Source organism: Acanthochromis polyacanthus, chromosome 22 (genome assembly GCF_021347895.1).
Source record: "Acanthochromis polyacanthus isolate Apoly-LR-REF ecotype Palm Island chromosome 22, KAUST_Apoly_ChrSc, whole genome shotgun sequence".
Taxonomy (NCBI): domain Eukaryota; kingdom Metazoa; phylum Chordata; class Actinopteri; family Pomacentridae; genus Acanthochromis; species Acanthochromis polyacanthus.
In genome coordinates, this window is record NC_067134.1 from 171,800 (window position 1) to 196,459 (window position 24,660).

The following is a 24,660-nucleotide window of genomic DNA, read 5'->3' on the forward strand; positions in this document are numbered from 1 at the left end:
GAAATGATACACACACTTTGTTACACTGCATGCTGCATTTCCGTAATGTAACCAAGCCTGACCTTCCTCATTTCCTCTCTGCTTATCCCTCCTTCTCATTTGACTTAGAAGCAGGGCCTCAAATGCTGAGGCTTAATTGCTTCTGACGCTTCAGTGGCAAAGTTAAGAGATGAACCGCAGCCTTTCTTTAAGTAAGTGACAATGTAAAGGCAATCAGTGTGAAAAAGGAAACATTACTGTGTGATGAAGGGAGGTGATGGTGTATTGAAGATATTATTTCTCCAAAGTCAGGACTATTTTAGGTGCTGCAGGATGTTCAATGAAGTGTGGCTTCAGAACAAGAAAGTAGTTCTTGCTTAAATAGTTGACATGAGACACACAGGCCTTGCCCTCGTCAGTTCATGCAGCTTTTCACCACAGTCTACCAATATGACCACGATTCCGAATGCTGGCAGCTCATTCTCCCATTAAGCAGCAGGAGTATAAGGGAAGCGATATAAGGCAGAATAAAATGTAAAAGTGTTCAACTGTTTAAATTTTTTGAGATTTAGGTATTGTTAAAGATGTATATAAGTTGGTTCAGGCTGTTCCGTCATTATTTTTCACTTTATTTTCAGATGTACAGTTAAATCAAAAGTTATTTATTAATAAATGTTGTCAAAATGTTTCTGAACCGTATTGAATTTAATTTATTTGACAGTCAGTTATTGATTGCCAACGGGCTGTTTGGCACAGGGGTATTCAACTAAAACTCATAAAGGTCCAGTTAGAGAAAATGTATTCAAGCAAAGGTCCAGAAAATCTTAATGTTTAACTTGAATTAGTGTGATATATGTTGATATAACCTGGTAGTTTTATTAGCGTCTGCATGCAAAAAAATCCCCAAAGACAGAACAGTCCACCCACTTACAGTAATATGCGCACTCTATAGGAAAGAGCTTTCTTTTGACCGAAGCACAGGTCTTTAAAAACATGTCAAGTGCATATACATTCCCTTCTCCCTTGAATATGCGATTAATATAGATTAAAAATGACTGATATTTAATCATGATTCGTCAAAATTAATCCACACAGCCCTGTGATTAATCTGATTAAAAATTTTAATTGTTTGACAGCACTAATATTTTCAGATGCCAAACTGTTTGATTGATTCTAGTGCTTTTATGTGCTAAAAAATGTAACTCATTGAGTAATTGGAAGTGGACCAGTAAAATCAGAATCTGTCATATGCTTAGATCAAACAAAAGCTTCAAGATGTCTTAACATGCAAACAAATCACAATGTGCTGCGCTTGAGTTGACTTTTCAAGGATTAGTTTTTTTTTTTTTGTATGACAGCATGCCAAAAAACGCTGCTACAATCTCAAGCCTTCAAGGTCTTATTTTTCTAAGCCTTTCTTTAAAGTGTAATTCGGAAACAGTTTTTTTTTTTGGAAGTTGATATTTAATTAGTCAAGTTTTTCATTTGGAATTTGTTCTGGGGATTTGACTCAACATTTAAGGAAGGCAACTGGCAAGTTTTCACATTTTCTAACTTAATGTGACTGTTTTCTGTCCCTCACAAGGAGGATCCTGCGTGTCAGGGTGGTCTTCTTTATATTGGAGATGATACAGAGGGTTGAGGTGCAGCCTACTCCACTGTGCTGGGATTTGACAAAAGAAGCGCAAGTGGGCGGTAGGTAAGTAGGAGGTTTCTTTCCATCTGAGCTGACAGTGTTGACAAATGACAGGGGAGTGTATGTCTGAGGCAGCGTTCCTTTTCTGTACAAGTTAGCACATAAGTAATGGAGAGAATAAGAAAGACAAGGGAATAAGAGAGGGCTAAGAGAGAGCGGGAGGAGACGGGGAAAGAGCTTAGTCTGCCTTCAGGGGGAATACATAAGAGAGGGGGATGAAAGTTTAATATTTTCACAGGTGGGCTAGAGGGAGGGAGGAGAAGTAGGATGAGTGAGGAGATGGAAAAGAAGAGGAAAAAGAAAGAGGATGAGTTCAGGATGGAAAAGTGATGAAAGGCAAAGAACGTGGAGGTATAGAAAAGAGGGTGCAGAAAAGAAGTCGTGAGCAGAAAAATAGAGGGGAATGTATTGATAAAAGTTGGTAAGCTCTTACAGAGGAAATAATTACATCTTGGATTTGGTTAACAATTCAACAGACTCCGAGGTGCGCATCAGTGTGTGTATAAATCCATTAAAATTAGGTGCTGGGTTCAAGCGAGGAGAGAAAATAGACACTGGGAGCTGGAGCGAAGGCCAGATCAAGGTGAAATGTTTGAATCGGCAATTAATTTGTACAAATATAAAGTATAACCGAACAATGGCTGAAAGAGGAGAGCAGGGTGGCCTGGCCCCTTCATATAGAGAGGTGCAGTGCAGTGCAGTGCAAAAGCAGGTGCAGTTATATATTTGAGTGTAAATTTAAGTGGAATTGTTTCAGAAAATAACTTTTTGGTAACACTTTATAATAACTATACACTATTAAGCATTAGTTAAGCATTGGTTAAGCATAATTTCAGCATTAGTTAATCCTTAAATCCTCATGAACTCATCATGAATTCACCATTAGTAATGCATTACAAAGCATTAGTAAAGACAGTTTTAAATGTTCAACCAACACATTATTAAGCATTAGTTGAACATTAGTAAAGTGCTTAATTCATCGTTAACTCGTCATTTGTAACTAATTAGTTATACGTGCTTAATTAATCATGAATTCATGATCTGTATGGCATTTATTATGCATTACTAAGCACTTAATAAATCCGGTTAAAAATGTTTTGTTGCTCATTGATAACCTCAGTTGTTAATACTTTATAAAGGGTTAGCAACTGTGTTAGTATATGATTTACAAACACATATTCATACTCAATGAATAACTTATTAATGCGGTTACTACTCATTAGTTAAGTATATTCCGTGAGCCCATCTAAAGTGAGGACTATCTATGCTTTATAAAGCATTTATAAATGACACAGAAGCAAAGATATACAAAGTGTCAGTTTTATTGGTCCCAAACAATACAAGCTCTTTTAAATACACACTTTAAACAAATACAATCTATAAAATTTCAAGTAAACTTGACAAACATCTTCAAATAACAACAGTTTGTGATCGTATAAAATAGAAAAATAAAATACAAGCTCTTTTAAATCCACACTTTGCAATCCTTAACATTTCAAGTAAACTGGTGAACTATCTCTTCAGGGCACACACACACCAGAGGTAAGTGGCTGCCTGATTCTGGGATTCCGCCAGTGCATTTCAATGGTGTGCCCTTGAAGTGCACAAAGTGCTTTACAGTAAAACAAATATACCGTTTTCAAATATTGCAAGATAACACTAGATAATTTCTGCAACCTGTTTGCCTCTACGATCAGCTGCCATCTCCCCAGCGTGATATGGCTCTCTCTCCGACTTCCGCATTTCAGAAAAATTTAAAAAAAAACGCGCGGTCTCGCTTTCCAGAACCGCGGAGAAGGCTGGGACTTGTAGGACTCTGGGACTCTGGGATTTTGGAGCATGCGCACTAGCATTTTTGACGGTAAGAGCATGCGCAGTAGCGTCCTACACGTCCCAGAGTCCTACAAGTCCCAGCCTCCTCCGCGGTTCTGGAGAGCGAGACCGCGCGGGTTTTTTTAATTTTTCTGAAATGCGGAAGTCGGAGAGAGAGCCATATCACGCTGGGGAGATGGCAGCTGATCGTAGAGGCAAACAGGTTGCAGAAATTATCTAGTGTTATCTTGCAATATTTGAAAACAGTATATTTGTTTTACTGTAAAGCACTTTGTGCACTTCAAGGGCACACCATTGAAATGCACTGGCGGAATCCCAGAATCAGGCAGCCACTTACCTCTGGTGTGTGTGCCCTGAAGAGATAGTTCACCAGTTTACTTGAAATGTTAAGGATTGCAAAGTGTGTATTTAAAAGAGCTTGTATTTTATTTTTCTATTTTATACGATCACAGACTGTTGTTATTTGAAGATATTTGTCAAGTTTACTTGAAATTTTATAGATTGTATTTGTTTAAAGTGTGTATTTAAAAGAGCTTGTATTGTTTGGGACCAATAAAACTGACACTTTGTATGTCTTTGCTTCTGTGTCATTTATAAATGCTTTATAAAGCATAGATAGTCCTCACTTTAGATGGGCTCACGGAATATACTTAACTAATGAGTAGTAACCGCATTAATAAGTTATTCATTGAGTATGAATATGTGTTTGTAAATCATATACTAACACAGTTGCTAACCCTTTATAAAGTATTAACAACTGAGGTTATCAATGAGCAACAAAACATTTTTAACCGGATTTATTAAGTGCTTAGTAATGCATAATAAATGCCATACAGATCATGAATTCATGATTAATTAAGCACGTATAACTAATTAGTTACAAATGATGAGTTAACGATGAATTAAGCACTTTACTAATGTTCAACTAATGCTGAATAATGTGTTGGTTGAACATTTAAAACTGTCTTTACTAATGCTTTGTAATGTATTACTAATGGTGAATTCATGATGAGTTCATGAGGATTTAAGGATTAACTAATGCTGAAATTATGCTTAACCAATGCTTAACTAATGCTTAATAGTGTATAGTTATTAAAGTGTTACCATAACTTTCATAAATCTCTTTGCTAAATATTAAGTTAGTACTACGAGAGAATATCCCAGCTGAGCATGGAAGATATAAATCTAAAAACAGCTCAGTATAAATATCACAAGCCTAAAGTTATTATTCTCTTGTGTTGTCTGTCTGCTGTCGTGTTTGCTCTTCCTTTTTCTCTCTCTAGACGGTCAAGGCAGACAGTCGCATTCCTTGAACCTGAATGTTTCTTCCTGTTTGAAGGAGACTTTTTTTCTTCTCCTTGATGTCAAAGTGCTGGGTTTCTTTCTATAATGTAATTTTGTTTTTCTATGAGGTGCCCTGAGATTATTAATGTTATAAATTAGCAATAAATCATGAAAACAAAATTGAATGAAAATAAAAAAATGCACATTAACCCCTTTCTAAAATAAAAATTTCATCTATGTCATATATCGTTTGGCTCGGAAACGAGGTAGCTGAGATCTAGGTTGTCTGAGGGAAATCTGCCATTTTGACCAGTTAAGTTACTCTCACCTCTCACGCTTCATGATCATCAGACCATTTAAATAGTAACACTTGGAATTAATTTCCAGTTCATTCATCAGGGAGAATGATGTCTGTGAAAGAGTTTAACACACATGACATGAAACTGTTTAAAAAGTAAAAGTTTAATAATTTTTCCCCCTAAAAAGGACATTATAGTATTCTTTTTCCATTTTGTTGGAAATTACAACATACAGAATGAGATATAACATAAAATTAGATCCAAGTCAATTTCCACATTACAGACAATGACCTGCTGCTGGTTTCATTAAAGTAAGACTAGGGAACTCCCCTGGTCTCCTGAAGTCAGCCCTAGTTGCACCACTAGAGCTTAATTAAATCTCGGATCATTAAAATAGACTCTCGAACCATTAATGCCAAACTCAAACGACAGACGAAGCATGAATATTTGATATTCTCAGTCTGGCTGACGGGCCATATCCATAGAATTGTCTGCAGAGTTCAAATCGTGCTTATTTGTCACGGAATATTCAATACAAAAGTTAATGCAAAGAATCCAAATTCACCTTTCCCCTCATAGGTCCCATGCCTCGTCCTTCAGTAAACAACACACAGCCCCAAGAACACCCTTCGCTCACACACCAACAGTTAGACAGACACACGCGTCGTTTGAGGTGTAATAGCCTCATGCTGCAGTTCTGCAGCTTAGCCAGGGCACTTTTTTCCCTTTTACATCTTTACCTTAAGTGACAAAGCCCCAGTAGCCTTCTCAATTATGTTGTGCAGGTGCAGTCAGCAAGAAAGAGTAATTGCACTGGGTGTTTGGAGCTCCCTGAGACGGATTGGAAGCTCAGGGCAGAGCTGTCAGGAAGCTCCCGAAGGACTCACCAACTTCCGTGTGTGTTTTATGTGTGTGTGTGGGTGTGTGTGTGTATGCACTCCTGTCACACCACAGCAAAAACAACATTATGTTTTCATTTTTGCATGTGGCATGCACCAAGTGCTGTCATGCTCCGGTGCGTTTGCATATGCACAAGCACAGAAATGATGTGCATCTATTAACAAAAGTGTTGGCGCTGTCTGTGTTTCCTTGGCTACTGTTTGACAACTGCATCTAGCCGACCTGCTGGCTCGCTGACAGTGACAGTCGAGTCCCCAGGACCTGTCAGTGCCATCACATATGCCCTCAGGCCCCTGGAACCGTCTAGATGCTTGGGCAATAACGCTGCAATAAGCTCCTTGTTACAGGCATGTCATTGGGCCTCAAGGGACATGCTGTGAAGGCTGGAGGGTCACCAAGGATCAGACAAATAGGAAGTAATTTAAATAGAAAATCCCACAACAGTTTAGTTAAGATTAAAGATGATAAAATGTGAAGAAAAATCATAGGGAGTGTAAATTCAAATTTAATATAACATGAAAAGTGAAAGAAACTTTAACTAACTCCACTGCAAATTACTTTATTGGTTCATATCAAGCCTATTTTCATGAAATTTTATTTGCACAGTCATAACCATGAGTGCAAGCAAATAGAGAAACTGAAGTCTTTTTGTCTTTGCCCGGGAGGACGGTGTAATTGAAGACTCATGAGTTTCCTGCTGGCTTTGATTCAACACCCAGCGCTGTCAATTCCTATCACCTTGTCTCACTGTCTGACTTGATTCTGCCAGTATAAACCTTCACTTATCCCCAAGGGCTCGATTGAGACTTTGAATCTGTCTTTAAAGAGATTTCAGTTTGAGAGGTTTGCTTTTGTGTCACAATTCAGCAGAGGCAAGCCAGGAAAGAGAGGAAAAAATAAGTGAGGAAGTGGCAGCAGCTTTTAAAATTCTGTCCGTGTTGACGTATGAGCAAGGTTGTTGATCAAGTGTAGAATTTTATAAGAGTATGTGAAGAGATAACTGGAGAGATAATGAACTCATCTCTGGTCAAGTGAGCATATTCTTTTCTTTTGACTGGAAAACATGTAAGAGCACAGGGGAGTCCAGCACAGTGCACCTTTGCCCTCGCTGTCTCAAACTTTCAATGCAACTTTCACTGAAGACGTAACAATTCCCCCAAAAACAAAAACCAAAAAACAAGATAGCCTTTGCAGTTGTCATTGTTTAGCAGTGCAGTCACGAGGCGGGGTGGGGGGGAGGCTTCTGCAGGCAATGCCGCCACCTGCTCCAGATGTGAAATGCGGCACAGATGCACTGGTTTAATTAGCCTTGCCAGAGGTGCCGCGGCATGATTACCCTGCTCCGCCCCGGGAGAATGCCTGTCGCACTGGGTGTGTGTTTGCGTTTCACATCTCGCGTATGGGGAGGGGAGATTGACAGCAGTGTGGAAGGGGAGTGAAAGGGAAAGAATAATAGTGTTGCTGCCCCCCCTCCCACCACCACCACCACACCCACACCCTTTCCCTCCCTCTCTCCCAGTTTGTTTGCGATCAGGGCTGAAGAGCAAATGGAGACAGAGAGGTGAAGCAAAAGAACAAGTGTGTATGCGCTTGTGAAGCAGGAGAAATGAATAGTGTGATTAAGTGTCTGTGTACAAAAGCATGTGTGCAGGCATCATTATGCAGCTGGCTGCTTTATGTCTTGATGCTGCTGAGGTTATTCCATCTGCCCAAGTAAACCTGAATGACCTAGTTGGGAGTAAAATGCACCATAAAGGGGCGCTGATGGACGAGGGAGAACATGGTGCTAATGACACGGCTACATCCAAACGCCTGCTCTCATCTCATCTAATGAAGGCCCCTCACACCATAAACAGCCACCTTTAATGGGGTTTGCCATTGAGAGGCAACATGTTGCTCCTCTGATGACGTTTTTGAAAGCGGCCAACGTTTGCGTCCTCGCCTGCGGAACATCAAGGCGCCGCGAAATGCATGAATCAAGGGGCGGCAAAAGTTCAAGAAAATGTCCGCTTTTAGAGGTTTTAATGAAAGAATATAAAACGGGCTAGGATATTCAGACCGTTTTTATTCATGCATCTTCAAGTATCTGGGTTGTAATCAGGAAGTCTCTTTGTGGCAGAGCTGGTCTCGCAAAGCTGACTTCAATGAGATTACAAAAAGCACAAAGGCACAAAAAACACACTGAAACTGTGTCAAACTATGGTGGTTGTACCTGAGTTAGACACGCCCTCCTGTCTGAGTTGCTTGTGTGTGATGTTAATCTGAGTAAAATGAAGACTGGAGATGTTATAAATAGCAAAACCAAGGACATGCATGGAAACCTCTGTGTGGCTACACAGGAGGGGAAACACAGACACAGATATGAAAGAAGGAAAAGATAATTTATAGATTCAGCAGGTATTATACAGCAGTGGTCCCCAACCCAATTGGTCAATTGGTACCGGGCCGCACAGAAAGAATACATAACTTACAATAATTCCGTTTTATTGATTATCTGATTCTGAATGATGTTTTATTTTGGAAAATTACCAGATTCTCTCCACCACATCTGTCTATGACTCACTGATGACGCATGTCAAGATGCTTGCCTCGGTCACATGTCTTACCTACATCTGCTACCTTCTTAAAGGGGCTGTGCCAGCTGGTAACACATAGTACGTTATCGCTAAATTGACCCCCAAGCTAGCAAAATGAACAAACAACAAACATCTTTGGAAAGTTTCTTTGCGCAGGGTAAAAGAGCCAGTGAGGAGACAGAAGAAGAGCCTATGACTTCAAAAAAAACAAAGCTGCATTTAACAGACAATACCAGGAGTCCTACTTGAAATATGGATTTATTGCAACAGGTTGTTCTCACGCACCGAGCCCGCTCTGCATAATATGCAGCAACCTGCTCTCTAATGAGGCAATGAAGCCTTCAAAACTGCTTCGCCACTTGGAGACCAAGCATTCTGCATTAAAAGACAAGCCTTTGGAGTATTTTGAAAGAAAAAAAAAGCGTGAACAAGAACAGAAGCAATCACTGAGGGCCACCACATCAACAAATTCGAGAGCATCATTCTTGGTGAATAATCGTATTGTTAAGGCTAAGAAACCATTCACTATTGGTGAAGAATTGATCCTTCCCGCCACTAAAGACATTTGCCATGAAATTCTAGGAGAGGCTGCGGTTAAAAAGATAGCACAGGTGCCTCTTTCGGCTAGCACCGTTTCTCGGCGCATTGGGGAAATATCAGAGGACATCGAGACTCAATTGTTGGAGAGGATTAATACATCACCGTGGTACACACTCCAGGTTTATAGATATTGACAACAAAGCAATACTTCTTGTTTATGTGCGATATGTTTATCAGGAGGATGTGCACGAGGATATGTTATGTGCACTATCATTGCCAACCAGAACCACAGCCGCAGAACTGTTCAAGTCACTGGATGACTACATATCAAGAAAACTGAAATGGTCATTTTGTGTCTGCATATGCACAGACGGAGCTGCTGCCATGACTGGACAGCTTTCTGGTTTAACTGCTCGGGTTAAGGAAATTGCACCTGAATGTGAGTCTACGCATTGTGTCATTCACAGGGAAATGCTGGCGAGCAGAAAAATGCCACCGGAACTTAAAAGTTAATAACCACATCAAAGCACAGGCCCTTAACTCGCGCCTGTTCGAGTTGCTTTGTGAGGATATGAACGCAGAGCACAAACACCTTCTCTTATACACAGGAATAAGATGGTTATCCCGAGGGAGATCACTGGCCAGAGTGTTTGAATTACGAGAGCCGCTGCAGAGATTTCTCTCAGAAAAAAAATCACCGCTGGCTGCACATTTCAGTGATGAGGAATGGGTCACAAAACTCATTTACTTGTGTGACATATTAAACCTGCTTAATGAACTCAATCTGTCACTTCAGGGGAAAATGACAACTGTCTTCAAGTTGGCAGATAAAGTAGCTGCATTTAAAGCCAAACTGGAGTTGTAGGGATGGCGCGTGAACAGAGGTACATCTGACATGTTTCAAACATTAGCAGGGATTTTGGAAGAGACTGAGCCGAAGCCTTCATTCGCCCAGCTGGTGCACGATCACCTGTCTTTGCTTTTAAAAGAGTTTGAGCACTACTTCCCAACCACAAAAGACTCACGAACTGCCAAGGAATGGATCCGCGACCCATTTGCCAGCAAACCAGGTGAATCCAGCGTGTCTATACAAAAAGAAGATCAACTGCTGGAGATCGCAAATGATGGCGACCGGAAAAGTACGTTTGAGACAAGAACTCCACCGGTGTTCTGGATTGAAGTCAGGGCAGAATATCCTGAGATTGCCACAACAGCACTGAAAACCCTGTTCCCATTTCTGACATCCTATCTGTGTGAAGTAGGGTTTTCTGCAGTGACAGCAACCATAACGAAATTACGGAGCAGACTGGACATAAGCAATACACTTCGGGTGTCATCATTTCCCATTACCCCTCGATGGGACTGTCTCGTTGCCGAGAAACAAGCTCAGGCCTCTCACTGATTTAATGTTATGGTGAATTGTATTTGCCATGCACTTTATATTTTTTCTTGTGGTGCATCTTATGTTGAAGGTATGTTTAACCTTTACCATTACAATCAGACAGTGTGGGGCTTCGAGGCCATTACTCATGTTATGATGTTGGCGCGATGTAACGAGGATGCTGCTAATACAGTTGCAAACACAGTGGATTCACGTTAATTATTATATTTAGATAATACCAGTTTTTATGCCAGTCGCATCATTTTATTTTGTTGTATTTATCCACCACACCTTAACAGCCGGTCCGTGAAAAAAATTGTCTGACATTAAACCGGTCCATGGCGCAAAAAAGGCTGGGGACCGCTGTTATACAGTATGAGTGAAATTGGAATACAGTAAAGAGAAGAGAGCAGCAAGCTGTGAAAAAGACCTCACAAATAATACATAAAACTGATGGATGGATATAGTGGAATAAAACTTATAAGAAAGGAGGCAAAGACAGTCAAGTATAGTAACTTAATGAGACATCAAAGAACATATGGGTTCTTCCAAGTCTCGCAGCGTGTGGATGTTTTGCCAAGCAGACTATAATTATGTGTATTATACCTGCTGATGCCTCGGTCTCCTGGGTTTGTACCACAGGGCAGCACGTCTCAGGCCGTTCCATCCATTAACCACAAGGATCAACTGAGTTACTCACACACTGAAAGACTGGAAATACGCACACACACATGCAGCAATGAACAAACACATATAGCTTCAGCTCGTCGTTGTTCCTCTCAAAAAAAAAAAAAAATGACGCAAAACAGCACACAAACACTAAAAAATTATGGTGATACATATCATGGCAGAATTTATTACAATAAAATATACCAGCAAAGAAATGTTGGCAGTCAAATGCATGAAAAATAGTTTGGATTTCAAAAGAAAGCAGAGTTACAGTGCAGTAACTGAGTAACAAAGACCTAAGGGCCTCATTTGTAAAATGACTACACAAAGAACCAAAGAATTAAGGAAACTAAATAAATAAGCCTATAATAATTACAACTTACTCAGCCTTGTGACATTTGTTTCTGACTGAAATGTGCTGCTACTTTTAACACATCTTCCCTTGAATCCTTTTTTTGTCTGTTAGTCTGTCGCATGCCAGCTTTTGTCTTTGCCAACTTTCCAACTCCCCATTCACCTATCGTGCCTGACCTGCAGCTCCATCAGGAAAAACAACCAAACTGAAGTTTAAAAATTTAAATTTATCATTTAAAAAATTGCCCAAAAAACCCCAATTTGTTTTAAGTAGATTTAGTAAAGAACAAAAAAATGATGTGTTTCTCAGCACAACAGAGACTCAGTAGTAGTATGAATACTCAGTCACGTTCTAAAATTTAGACACTTTTCTGCTTAACTGCAGGTTGTGCTGACACAAAACAGACAGGACAAGAGACAAGAATACCAACAAAATGCAATTAATAAAACAGACATTTGCATATCACCATTTTTTTTTTTTCAATTTTGGGAACACCAGCGGGCACTCTGACAAATGTTGTGCATGCTGATTACATTTTTTGTCCACTTCAAAAACAAACAAACAAAGCAACAACAACAAAAAAAAACAACAACTGAGAAATGTCTACTTTTTATTCTTTATATTAAAAGTCTCTTGCACTACACAAAAGACATATTTGAGTTCTCTCTACTTCCGAGTCATGGTGTCATGGTTGTGCTGTTTTTCACAGAGGTGCTGGACTTTTAATTGTAGTACAAAATGAGCCCACAGTGAGTGAAAAAGTGGCAAAAGAGGAAAATTACTATTAGTTTTTATCAGTATTCCCGATCGTCTGAATGTAATTAATGAGAACAAGTTGAAAAGCACCCACTGCTGTGCATGTTTCAGCACTACGGAAGTGTGACAAATCTTTAGAATAGAGACGGTAAGAAATCCTGTGTATTTCAAGATTATCGCCTTTACGCTCTATGGTGATGGTCATATGCTGGTCATGCATGAATCATACATCAGTATAATAGCCTCATGTTATGCATGATCCACGATGATGAAGATATAGGGAAAAAAAGCGTAGTCAGTATTTTAGATACCCCCCCAAACTTTCACAGTACGTATTTCCATGTTAGATCATGTATTATTAAGAGAAGTTGAGCTCCTCCTGGCTCAGCTGTAGTTTGCATGCTGGTGGTGGAGGGATCATTGTGAGCCAGACAGGCAGAAATAGCATCTCTGTCTGCACTTGTTCTTCCTTCCATCAAGTAAAAAAAGCACGCATGTCAGTAATAGTTCAATAATATATTTAATTCTTTCAATGTCATTCAGTACATTACAAAAAAAACCAAAAACTTTTAAGGACATTTCATAGATTTAACTGCACAAATGCAATCAATGGCTGAATTGCAGTTACTGCTCTTCTATCTTGACAGAAAATAAATAAATAAAAAAATACTCCCAAAATTACATCTGTGGCTGCATAGCTGACCCTGAACACAAGGCCAGAGGACTGAAAAGAACAGCTTTTTTGCAAGCTATGTTGTCATAATTCTGAAAAAAAAAAAAAAAAAAAATCATGCAAGAGTTTGTCTATTTTCAAACTGGGATTCTGATGAAATGGCCCCATAAAGAATGAGAAATAGCTTCTCAAAACGGTTTGTGTGAGCACAATTGCCCCCTGTAGGTAAATTAATGTCCTCCTCTGCACAGAAAGGAACACAGCATGTGTGTGTTCCAAAACAAAGGAAACACAACTGTTTCCGTATCTTGGTAAAGAACTGAACGAAAGCCCAAAACGTCAGCAGCAGAACCCAATACTTGTGTAAATGTGTCCTTTAATACATGTACGAATGAATTTAAGCTGTGTTGCTCTTGGGCACAACACTGGAATCCAGGTAGTGATTAAAAAAAAAAACATGAAGCCTCTCACTAACATAAATCAATAGCATGACGATTTGAAGCCTTGTTGAGCTGAATTAAATAAAGGTTTACTCATTATAGAGGCATTTGATTTGCATGCCAGAGTTCCACGGAAACACTGATGCATCTTGTTTTGAAAGAATCTCTCATTATATGCGCCTGTAATTTGAAAATCATAGCTGTTGGTTTTAATATGTTTTCAATTGAGATGCCTGAATTAAAGCAGTACTGAGATGAAATCTCAACACATCTGTATTCGTCGGAGCCATAGCCGTACACATAAAGAATCACCAACAACCGTTTATGCTAATTATGCCATTACTTCAGTAAATTAATGTATAATTAGCAAATACTTCTATGTCAACATACTTGTCTTCACGTAACATATGGAAGGTATTAATGTGAATACTACATCTTAAAACAAAGGGAGTTGTAAGGAGTTTCAAGGAAATCAATTTTTCTTCATTAATATGCAAAGTGGAAGTCAGAGAGCAAATCCATCTGCTCTGCAGGAAGTACAAGAGGTGTTTCCAGCATGATGATGCAACGTCTTGCCCAGGGAGAAAGAAGAAAGTTTTCTAAGCTCAACTGTTTTCGGCCTCTTTACATCCATCCCAAGGGCCAAACTTCACTTTTTGTCTTTGGTCAAGAGTCAGCTGAAACAACCTCCTCGCTGTACTCTCTGTCTTCACTGGAAGATTTACCAGTTCCCTTGCCTCCGTTCATTTAGTGGTCTGATCTTCCTGTATAAGTGTGTAAGCCAGTGGCTGGACGAGGGTGCAGGGCAAGATTGCCAATTCATGATGGTGGGCAGTGTAGACAGGACTAGTTTTACAGCTCTGTATCTATACCGAATCCAGAGGGAGCATCAGTAAATTTTTCTGTTTCTTTTTTTTTTTCCTTTTTGGGTGCTCTAAAGCCCCATGGACTACTTTGACCTTCACCTCCAATGACTTACACCCACTATCCCCACTTTCTTTTTTTCAAGGGCAATTTGTGCGTGCGTTTCCGCAGGGAGGTGTCGTGCAGCATGTATCATTTTAGGCAAACATCACCGGTGTGGCTGGGCCAGTTAAGGAGGCTTCAGTGGAAACCACACCGGCTATAAAGGGGTAAGGTCAACGATTAATTTGAATTCGAACAAAGGACGGATTAACTTTTGAAGCCATTGAGAGGAGATGTCAAAAGGCTAAGAGTCTTTTTAATTTTATGTTCACTGATCCGACGTGGGGACATGACCTGTTGAAGGAGGCTAGAGAATGTACAGAATTTCTGCACCAAGGAGCGTGAATGAAAACTAGCCACAAAGGAGAGTGACTAAAATTAGTTGTGAATCTTTGTTGAAAATGGACAAAGAGATCATTCAGACTACAGCAATACTGAGTTAACAATTTCTTGACACACATCAGCCTTGCAAAACTAGTTTCTTTGTTGTGCTTTGCTATGGTGAATCCAGGCAAAATGTATACATAAGAATCTCTGTAACATGCTATGAAGTTCTTTTTGTGATTATCAGTCATGTTTTTGTAAAATGCTTCCGATGTCATCAGCCATTAAATCGCCATTATCAGATGTGGCCATGCATGATATTGTCAGAGGACTTTCACAGTGAAGAATAGAGCTATTTTTACTTTTCAGGATCTAAACTCCAAAGTTAGGCAAGATAAGATCATGGATTGGTATAACAAAGAAACAATTCTCTACATTACTCATACGTTGCAACTCAGTTTGGATGATTTACATGCACTTATCTCACAACCAAAGACGTCACCTACATAATCTGGATTACATTGGGTATCAATAGGGTGTAATAAAAATGCGAAATAAAAATGGCGAATAAAATTCAAAGATGCACGAAATAAAAAAATGCGAAGGGCGCCGCGCAACACTGAGACTGATGATTTTGACCCCTCCTCACCTACTGTAGCAAAACACTCGCTCAAACGGAGGAAGACGAGGTTGAGGAATAAGCTGACGCTCCCTTCATCAAATAATCAGTTGTGTGGACCTACTTTTGGCTTACTATGTGAGCGACGAAATAACGGTGAGAAGATTGTGGATAAAACAAAAACCGTGTGCAAATATGCCACTACAGTTCGCATATACTGCAGCGAGTAAAACTAGTTCACAGTTCAGACATTTATAGGTCTAGACTGCTGCTCCTAGGACTGCTACTTGTTTCCTTTCATTCAAGAATGTAGTTATCCTGATTATTTACAACAACAAAGCACTTTTTTATTGAGATTTATGTTTGTATTTGCACTGTAGTCTAAATAAGGGGAAAAAACCCTACAATTTAGGGTTTTTTCAAAGAGCATTTATTTTGTACTGATGCAGCATATTTTTTGTATGTCTGCATAAGGAAGAAAATAAAAAAATGAGATTTTCGCATAAATTCCTACTGCTGGGGATTTTCTTTAATCTCTATTTCATATCGTGAGTATTTCATATCGTGAGCCCTGTTTCGTATCGTTTCGTGAGTTGACCATTTCGTTACACCCCTATTTATCAATGATCACAGTACATGATAATGCATCTTGGAGTGTAGTAACATGTGAGTGCGATTACAACAGATAACAGCAATTTAATGAAGTGATAACATCCAAATAGGGTGCTTCAAGACCCATTTGAACAAGTAAGGTTTTAAATGAAGATAAGTGCATAAAGGTTTCGTGAGTGAGTTTTTATCCTTGGTATGTAATAGTTATGAGACTGTTCTGAGCAAGTACTTTCAGTTGAAACAAAATTCCTTTTCTTTTGAAATAGTCTCATTATCCTAAAAAAAAAAGTGCATATACGCAGTATACTTTAAACCTGCACTCCAAAACCTTTGTCTCTTCCTTCTGGCAGTGACAGTAACTGCATAGACACTGTCGGCAAATTTTTATGACGTATGCCTCGCTGCTTGCTTCTTTTTTCATCTGAAGCATCACAGCTCTTCTCGGATACTTCATAAGTTTGGTAGAATATAGTTTTGTAAGTTTTGGTAGGATGCAACCTACACCACCACCTTTGTTCCTATTGGTCTTTTCAGCACTGGCAACAAATCATTGCCAGTTGAGGTAAAATGCTACAGGTGCCCCGACGAGTGAATGTCACTACCGAGAAAACAGATTTAATCTCAATATGAAGAGGGACAGTATAAAACTCAAAAATCTAATGAACTGTTTTCTGTAGGAGAAAAAAGGGGTTTCACTTAATGTGCACTGTTTTAAAGACCTCCTCCAGTAAAACTTTTTTTTTTTTTTTTTACCTTGTTAAGGCGCCATATGGTATTTTTATATGCTAAAAATTAAACAAGCAGTTAATGTCATGGCTGAGCATTTCCAGAGAAGAGTTTCTTAGGTTTTAATCATGACTGGAGAGAAACTTCAAGAAAAAGATGGTTACGTATTTTTTCCTTATCCTTCTTTATGGAACAAAGGAGGCTGTCTTTTTATGCTTTGCGTCTTGGTTGTTTATTCTCTTTATGCAGCAAAAATAGACTAAACAGAAGGTACACAGAGTGCTAAAACAACATTTGCATTTTATGACTTTTCCCAAAACTTCCCATTTGGGGATAGGACTCAGTAGGCATGTAATAAAAAAGCTGGCACTTAGACCGAGGCTACACCTGTAGGCCTACCTTTCTGACTTTGTTCTGCACCATGCCTGAAAACATTTGGACCTGCTACAGTTTCTGCTGTTTTCAAATGCAGCACCGGCGTATTTCCACCTCCAGTTAAAAGACTTTTGTATCACACTTGGCAACAGCAGCGAGTGAGACAGAGGTCACAGAAGGGGAAATCAATCCACTTCCTCCAAAACATAGAAAGTGGCTTACCGTTTACCCCCAGCAGGATACACACATCCATTCCTATCCTTTTGTTGTGCTCTGCCTGGCATTCTTTCTCTCTTTTTCAAAGCAGTTTTCTCTGCCATCTCTTCCTCTCCCTCCTTTACTCCTTCTCCTGTCCCTCGCTCGCTGAACTCCCTGCCCTTACTCCTCCCATCTAAGAAAATCTGCACCTGGGAGCGTTTGAAAGCACCTGACTACTGTGGAGTTCAAAAGAGAAATATGTACCATCTCCCACGCTTGTTTCTGCCTGTTTCCTAGGTGTCTTGGGGGAAGGGGATACACGTACGGAGGATGTGGGGGCAGCATTAGACTTAAATATGTAAACATCTACATTCTCATCACCCCTTCCTCTAAGATATAAATCACCACTAAAATATTGGGAAACAGGAAAGCAACACATTTTCTGGTTTAAAAAATAACTGTGTAAAAATAGAAATAATGGGCAGCTTTAGGCTATTATGCTCTGCTGAGGAAAACATCTCATCTGAAAGTCACAGTTAATGTAGAAAAGGTGTTTAAACAAAACAGTAATTAATAAAATAAGTCAAATACACTTATATAAAAGGAGGTGACTTGAATTGTTGTTTTACTTCCACTTGCCAAAAGCAACAGTATTACTCCGGAAAATGTTAACATTGCTGCATTTGCAATGTTGCCATTTACTTTGAAGACCTTGAGCTGAATTCTGACAACATTTCAACATCTTGAGTGTTTAGAGAAACAGCTTTGTGAGTGGATTAGAGGGAACTACAATAGAGAAAACTGTACATATACATGCAAACAGGTACATATATTTTATGAATACAAATGCTGTGTTTATTCACTTACTTTTGAATGTACGATACAATTTTCTTGAATTCTCGTTGCAGACATTGTTCAGAAGACAAAATTACATTAATTGAGAACATGTTGAAGGCTATTCATACCATACATATGGGATACATTACAGCATACAAATGTTTTCTGCTTCATAATTTTTTGGATGTGATACATTATGGTTATATGATCATCTCTACAACAGACGAAAACATATTACTATGAATCTGGATGCAGAGTTGAGATTGTAATGACTACGTTATATTTATTTTTTTGCTGTTTGCCTTAGTTTGGATAGGATCCCATGAAAAGAGACATGAAATTTGGGTGAAAAGGTGAGTGGTATGCACTGAAGATCTAGTTGGCTGGAAATTGAACATTAGACTCACTGCTGACAGAATTTGATGCTTATGTGTCTGCCCCTCAATCACTCAACCATCATGTAACCCTTTAAAGGAAGTTTTAAACAAAGTCACAGCTTTCGACTCATAGCTTTATCTTGGCTAAAGTGGTTTAAAAGTATAATTTTTACATGCATATAAGATTTGATCGTACTCCTTTGAAAACACCACTGGCACAGTTGGTATGGAGTAAGATTACTGTCAAAAGTATTCATCCACGATTCTAACCATTCGTATTCGTAATGTTAAACATTTGTATGTTAATAAAAAATTTGTACACAAAATTCTGCTGTCATATGCATGAGTTTGATAAATTAAGGGTTAGGATTGTTTTACGAGTATGAACCTAAAAGTTGTGAGTGCAACTCCAATTTCTACGACTACGAAGTCTTCCCTGTGAGGACGAATTCAAGTTTATGGGTACGGAGTAGAAAAATACTGGAATGCACGTCACATAGGGTCACAGGGGAAGGTAATGCCGAACACCGAATTGCTTCCAAACGCGCATTAGGGCGCCATTTATAAAGAGTAGACGCCGGGTGGAAGAAAACCCGTGGATCCCAACCGGGGCACGGTGACGCCTCACAGGTCAAGGTAAAGAAACACACTCCAAACTTCTTGTAATTTATTTCATGAAACTGTACTGTTTTAATTTGAAGATACCAGTTATGGACGAAAGGACGGTACCTGGCTTAGCTTGCACGCTAACCGAAGCCGTGGCCGGTGGACGACATTAGGCCTTCTTAATGCAGGAGGCTAATGAGGAGCTAAGGAGGCTTAATAACAAAAACAAACATAATTTGAGATTATGGAATCGTGGCCACTTGGCGTATGAATCAGCGCCATTGTACAGCCTAAATTTACTGTAAATCTCACGATCAGTCTTTAGAATTCATTTGCCGAGACTCAGGACCACGTGCATCTAGTCTATAGTTTACAATGAATCTGGCGGAGTTCGGTAAAGTTGGAAAGATATTCACAGATTCGGACTTCCGGCATCAATAACTCATGAGATATATGTTGTCAAAACATGAACGATGCCTCTTTCAAATCGTTGTAAGGTAGACAATGTGCTACAAGGCCAATTTTATCAAAAGTCGCTGTCTTTCAAGCTACAGAAATAACATTGGCTGTGAGCAGCCGGCGGTTGCAACGAGTGGAACAGGGACCGTCTGCAAATAGCAAACCGCTGCAACAGCGAAAAGAGACACTACACATTTATTCAATAACTTTACTCTTGTACCCTGTAGAGCCACTAAAATCACTGGAGCCATGAATCGGCTGCGGCTGGTCATACTACAACTCTTTGTTTGGTGCTAAATGAAAAATTGAATTTTAAGGATTTTTTATGATTATTTTATGAGTATTAAAATTCAGTAACTTCACTCTTACACACTGTACAGTCACCAACAGAACTGGTGACTGTAACAGATGAAGATGGTGAAATTTGCATTGTGCAGATGCTCTCGTACTCTTGGACAAAGAAAATGAAACTTTGGGCGTTGGGTATGTCACAATATCACATTTTTACCACCTGATTGTCCTGGCCAAAACAAGTCATGATAGCAATATCTATATGAACCACAGTATGGGCAGCCTGTCTGTCATTCATTTATCCTGAACAAAATAATGTGTACCCAAACCTTTAGTCAGAACATCACAAGAAAAGAAATATGTTTACCTTATTCTTCATATATATTTCCACACCAAAACATACAACAGTGAAACAGGTAGTTTCCAATTGCCATCCAAAATCACGCAACTGGCAAGTTCTGCTCTGGTGTCTCTTACACCTACTTAGTTAAGAACAATTGAGGGTGTGTTTAAATGTTGACAGTCTCACATTAGTGAGAGGTCAGAAACAAAAAACAGATCCTCAAGATATCATATTTACAAAAGTTGTTGACCCAACACACATCAACCAGGACTAGTTCTGCAATATTCTCCAAAATTTGAATAATAGTTTTATATCTGCAGTCAAAGTTTTGAGACCAACTGTAAAATGTAGTGCAGCAGAAGCTTTAATTGAGAGTAATTGTGGCATTGGCCACTGGCAAGGGAGAGCAAAACGTCTGGAAATAGTGTGCAAAAAGCAAAAGTGCTTTTGTTCTGCAGAAATCACTTTACACACAGCAAGATACACACATCCTGGGTAGTTTGCTCAAACACACACGACATCATCCATATAAAATTAGCTATCCACCCTGGCGATACACTCACCAAACACTGTTTATGTGGGCAGTGGGGTGAGCTGAGGGGCACACTGTGGGCTGAATACTGAAAAACATATTCAAGACAGATACACCTGCTCTCTCACTCTATACCTTTTGAAGTGAAAAAGAGAATGAAGAAAAGTTCGTGTTTTCCTCCAGCTGTCAATGGATATTCTGATTTTGACGAAATCTTTGTGGGGTTTGCTGCAAACAGTGCTTGTCTCCCATCCTTGGGATGTTTCTGTTGTGGAAGTTCATTTTCTGATATATGTGTCTCATCCTCTATGCTGAGCTACCAGTTCTGCTTCTGTTCCTTCTAAAAGAGCTGCTGTTTCTGTAGCGCAAGGAAATGCCTCATTCCTGTGAACCAGCCCACGAGACCTGACGATTTGGAGAGCAGATTTAGGACATGTGGCTTAACATTCAGATGGATGCAGATCGAAATGCACCCTCAATTACCTTGTGATTTAACAAAGGCTAAAGCTGATTACACTATAAACAATGTGATTTTCTAGTAGCTGCATTTCTCAAGTGAAGAGCAGACTATAAGGTGTCATTCTGGAAAAAGATAGCCAAATTGAGGCGAAGCCAAAAAACGCAAAATAAAACAGATTCCAAATAGGCCCATTTCTAGTGCTAGCACACCCAACTTGTCAACACAGTGGGGTAAGGGTGAGCATTTTTGATAGTGGAAGTTTCTATAAAAATATTTGTCTGGACTATGCTTATGCTTCTGAAGTTAATGGCAATAGCAGATGGTTGCATTAGAAGTTTTCACAAAAGGAACATCCCCGTTGGCCTACTTACAATGTGATGTAAATAGAGACATTTATTCATTCTCTATTAAAAGAAAGAAAGAAAGGCTCCATTTATTTTTGGTTTTCTAATTCCGATAATGAAGTAGCTACCTATCCTTTTGGAAGCTCAATTTGTCACTAGAATTTGTAACATCTGTGTTGATTCTTATCCATGCTTCTTGCCATTTTTTCTGTGGCTATTTTTCCATAAATGTAGCCAGCCAGCTACATAGGAATATTTCATTATTAATTCCACCCTACTAACTTCAGTTAGCCAAACGTATTTCTAACTGGAATAAACAACCATCCATTGCAACAACACGCTGACTTATTTGGCTTGCTAAATAATTCTGGGATGTAGACAGCATCCAACAGAAAACATTTTGGAGAAATGTCCATTGATTTTAGTTTTGTTACTTAAATATTATCCGGATCTTAAGGAGCTCCAAAGAAATTATAGAGAATAACAGAAGGTATTACTGCTGCTATCCAGTATAGAAATGAAATAGTAACAAGCTTCAAAAAGTCTCTTGCATTCTCTAAGCACATGCTGTACTTAGAACAAAATTGCCCCTTTGAAATATGACACAAAACAGAAAGAGTGATAAAACAGTGAGAGAAGTAAGATAAAGGTCTAGAGGTGCAGAAGAAGAACAAAAACACACTTCTCTGCTTTCTGGCTGTTAGACCCCTTGGTCTCTTTATGTTTTCCTCTTTCTTTCTTCCTCTCATACATACAACTCACAGACGAAAAGTCATCCTACCCCTTAGAGCATTCAGCCTGACAAAAAAGAAGAGGATAAAAAACACTTATTTTTGATGGCTGCTTCAAAGACCATTACTGGCGCCTTTGAAAAGTTACCAGAGGGTGGAAGTTCTGTCGAGTGTCGAAGAGCAGAGTGGATAGGTTGCAAAGGGGTGAGGTAGCCACTCTTTTCTTCTTCCGCTTCCTTCTTGTCTTCTCCTCCTTTTTTCTACACTTGCTCGTCCTCGTCCCACCCCACCCCGTATCTGGGCTCTGAAGGAATACTAAATAAACAAGATCAAGGCAGGGCCATGATACTCAGGGACTCGCAGAGGCCCCAGTGGCTGTCTGAGAGAACACTTAAGCCCACAGAAAGATAAAGTGGTTTTTGGAAAGAGGAGAGGCCCAATCAGTTATTCTGTTTCTCACAGCACAAAGCCTGCAGCAGCAAAAGAACACACAGAGGGGAAAAGCAAGCAGCGCGTCAATTCATGGTAGGACATTTCATCGCTGAAGAAATCAGAGGGGATGGGAGATTGTCTGGCTCTCCACAAGTCACCATGGTGGGACCTTAACCCTCTGAGGATGGTCATCGAAGTCATTCACAATCAGAGTTAATGTGGCTGTCTGTTGTGCTGGAGTTCTACTTGATATCCCAATGCTACATTAAACAATAGGCTGTTTTCCACTGCAGGAACTTCCAAGCTATTGTGGCACAGTCTAAACCTTTGTGCAGGTTCTGACCACAAGAACTGTCCCCTGTAGAAACTTTCAGTGCTGTTTGCAGAAGGGAAGTAAATCCAAGCTAGGTATTTCTGAGCAGCCCTGAAAAACTGCATTGTGGGTCTTGTCACTGATTGGCTAAACTTGGAGAAGACAATTGCTGATCGCTTAAATTTTTGGAGCACAATGAACAATTTTTCTGCACTCTCAATCTAACCCTCCTTGTTCAGTAGAAATCTTCTTATTCTAATATCTTTCACATAAAATATACCAAAATAGTTTCATTTCAGCCAGGCTCATCGAACTACAGTTGCGTCTAGTCACTACCATTTGTCAGGTTTTGGAACATTCAGAGTAATTATGGAGATCGACAAGTTTTCAGATTCTACACCAGAATGGAAATATAAGATTGAAAGGGCCACCTCAAGCTTGCAGCAAAGGTCTATGTATTAGAAAGCTCATCTTCAAAATCATTTAAATGACAGTTTTGTTTCAAATGTTTAATCAATGTTTTGTTTTTCTGTTTTCAACATTACACTGCTATACTGTACAAAGGAAGTGCTCATAAGAGACGATTTTCCCAGTTTGATGTGGAAGAACTTGAGCCCGGATTTCAAAACCAACCCTTTTGGGTAGTCAAGCAAGCTAGGTCTTATCGCCAGAGTCGTGGCGGTTCTAGGATTAGATTGATGTTCATAGTTGGGGAATGGAGATTTTTAGCTATCACATATGGTTGAAATCCTTACTTTGTCTGGGTACCATTTTGTTAAACTTATTTTGTAGCAAATTATGAACATCTGATCCTGGAAAGCAGCTTTTCCAATTCAGTTGAGCTAATTGAGAATTCTGCCTAGTACTGGCACTGTTACTTGCATTGCAGGTGGTCCCTCTCTGTAGTGAGCAGAAAACCTAATTATCATTCGAGCAAATTAATAATAAAATCTTGCTTTAATTTGTGTGTTTTTGAGATGCCAAGATCAATCAATTCTCCCGTTTTTGTGCAGCAACCTGGATTTAGGAGATATCAGAAAGTTTATGAAAAGTTATGGTTGTGTGTGTCTGCTTTTGCATGCATGGTGCCATTTTACTGCTTCCTGTTTGGCAGATTTTAAAACTCCCATAAGGCCTGCGAGTCATGTCCAAACAATAACATTTTGCAGGGGGCCCTGACCGGTAAGCATTGTTCTCTCCCTGTAAAGTGGTGCACTGGGCAGACTCGCTGGCCCCTATGCCCACAGCTGAAGCCTGGCAAGACTTGCCGCAGTGGGCTGAGGCCCTTGCTTGGCAAAGCAACACTGTAGGGTTGACTGGACCCCACCTGTCAACACTGTTGGGGATTAGTGGACATATCAATCCATGGCGCACAGATCCCCTCACCTGCTCTGTGGATCTTTCATTTCCTACCTTTTCCTTCCAACCGTCTGCTCTCCTGTTGTGCCACCTTTCCTCATTGGCTGGCCAACTTTCTCTGATCAGACCAGCATTGCCTGCCCATGGTGTTCCCAGGATGGGATATGCCTAATATAGACTGGCAGCTCAGTTTGTTTTGCTTGTGCATGATTTACTTCTGCGAGAGAAATTACATTTTCTGGGTAACAGCTTAGATGAATTTGGTTAGTAACCTATTCAAATAATGACAATCCAGACTTGATAGTCAGAGTAAAATATACGTTCAAAACCTTGTCTTCCTTGTGTGTGCAATGAAAGATCACCACACTGTAGCAA

General features: G+C 39.6%; 1 protein-coding gene across 17 annotated transcripts in view; it reads left to right on the top strand.

Annotated features, from left to right (window-relative positions):
* LOC127531987 (gastrula zinc finger protein XlCGF8.2DB-like) overlaps positions 1 to 24,660 on the top strand; it is a 387,969-nt gene that overhangs the window by 86,002 nt on the left and 277,307 nt on the right. The window lies entirely within an intron of this gene.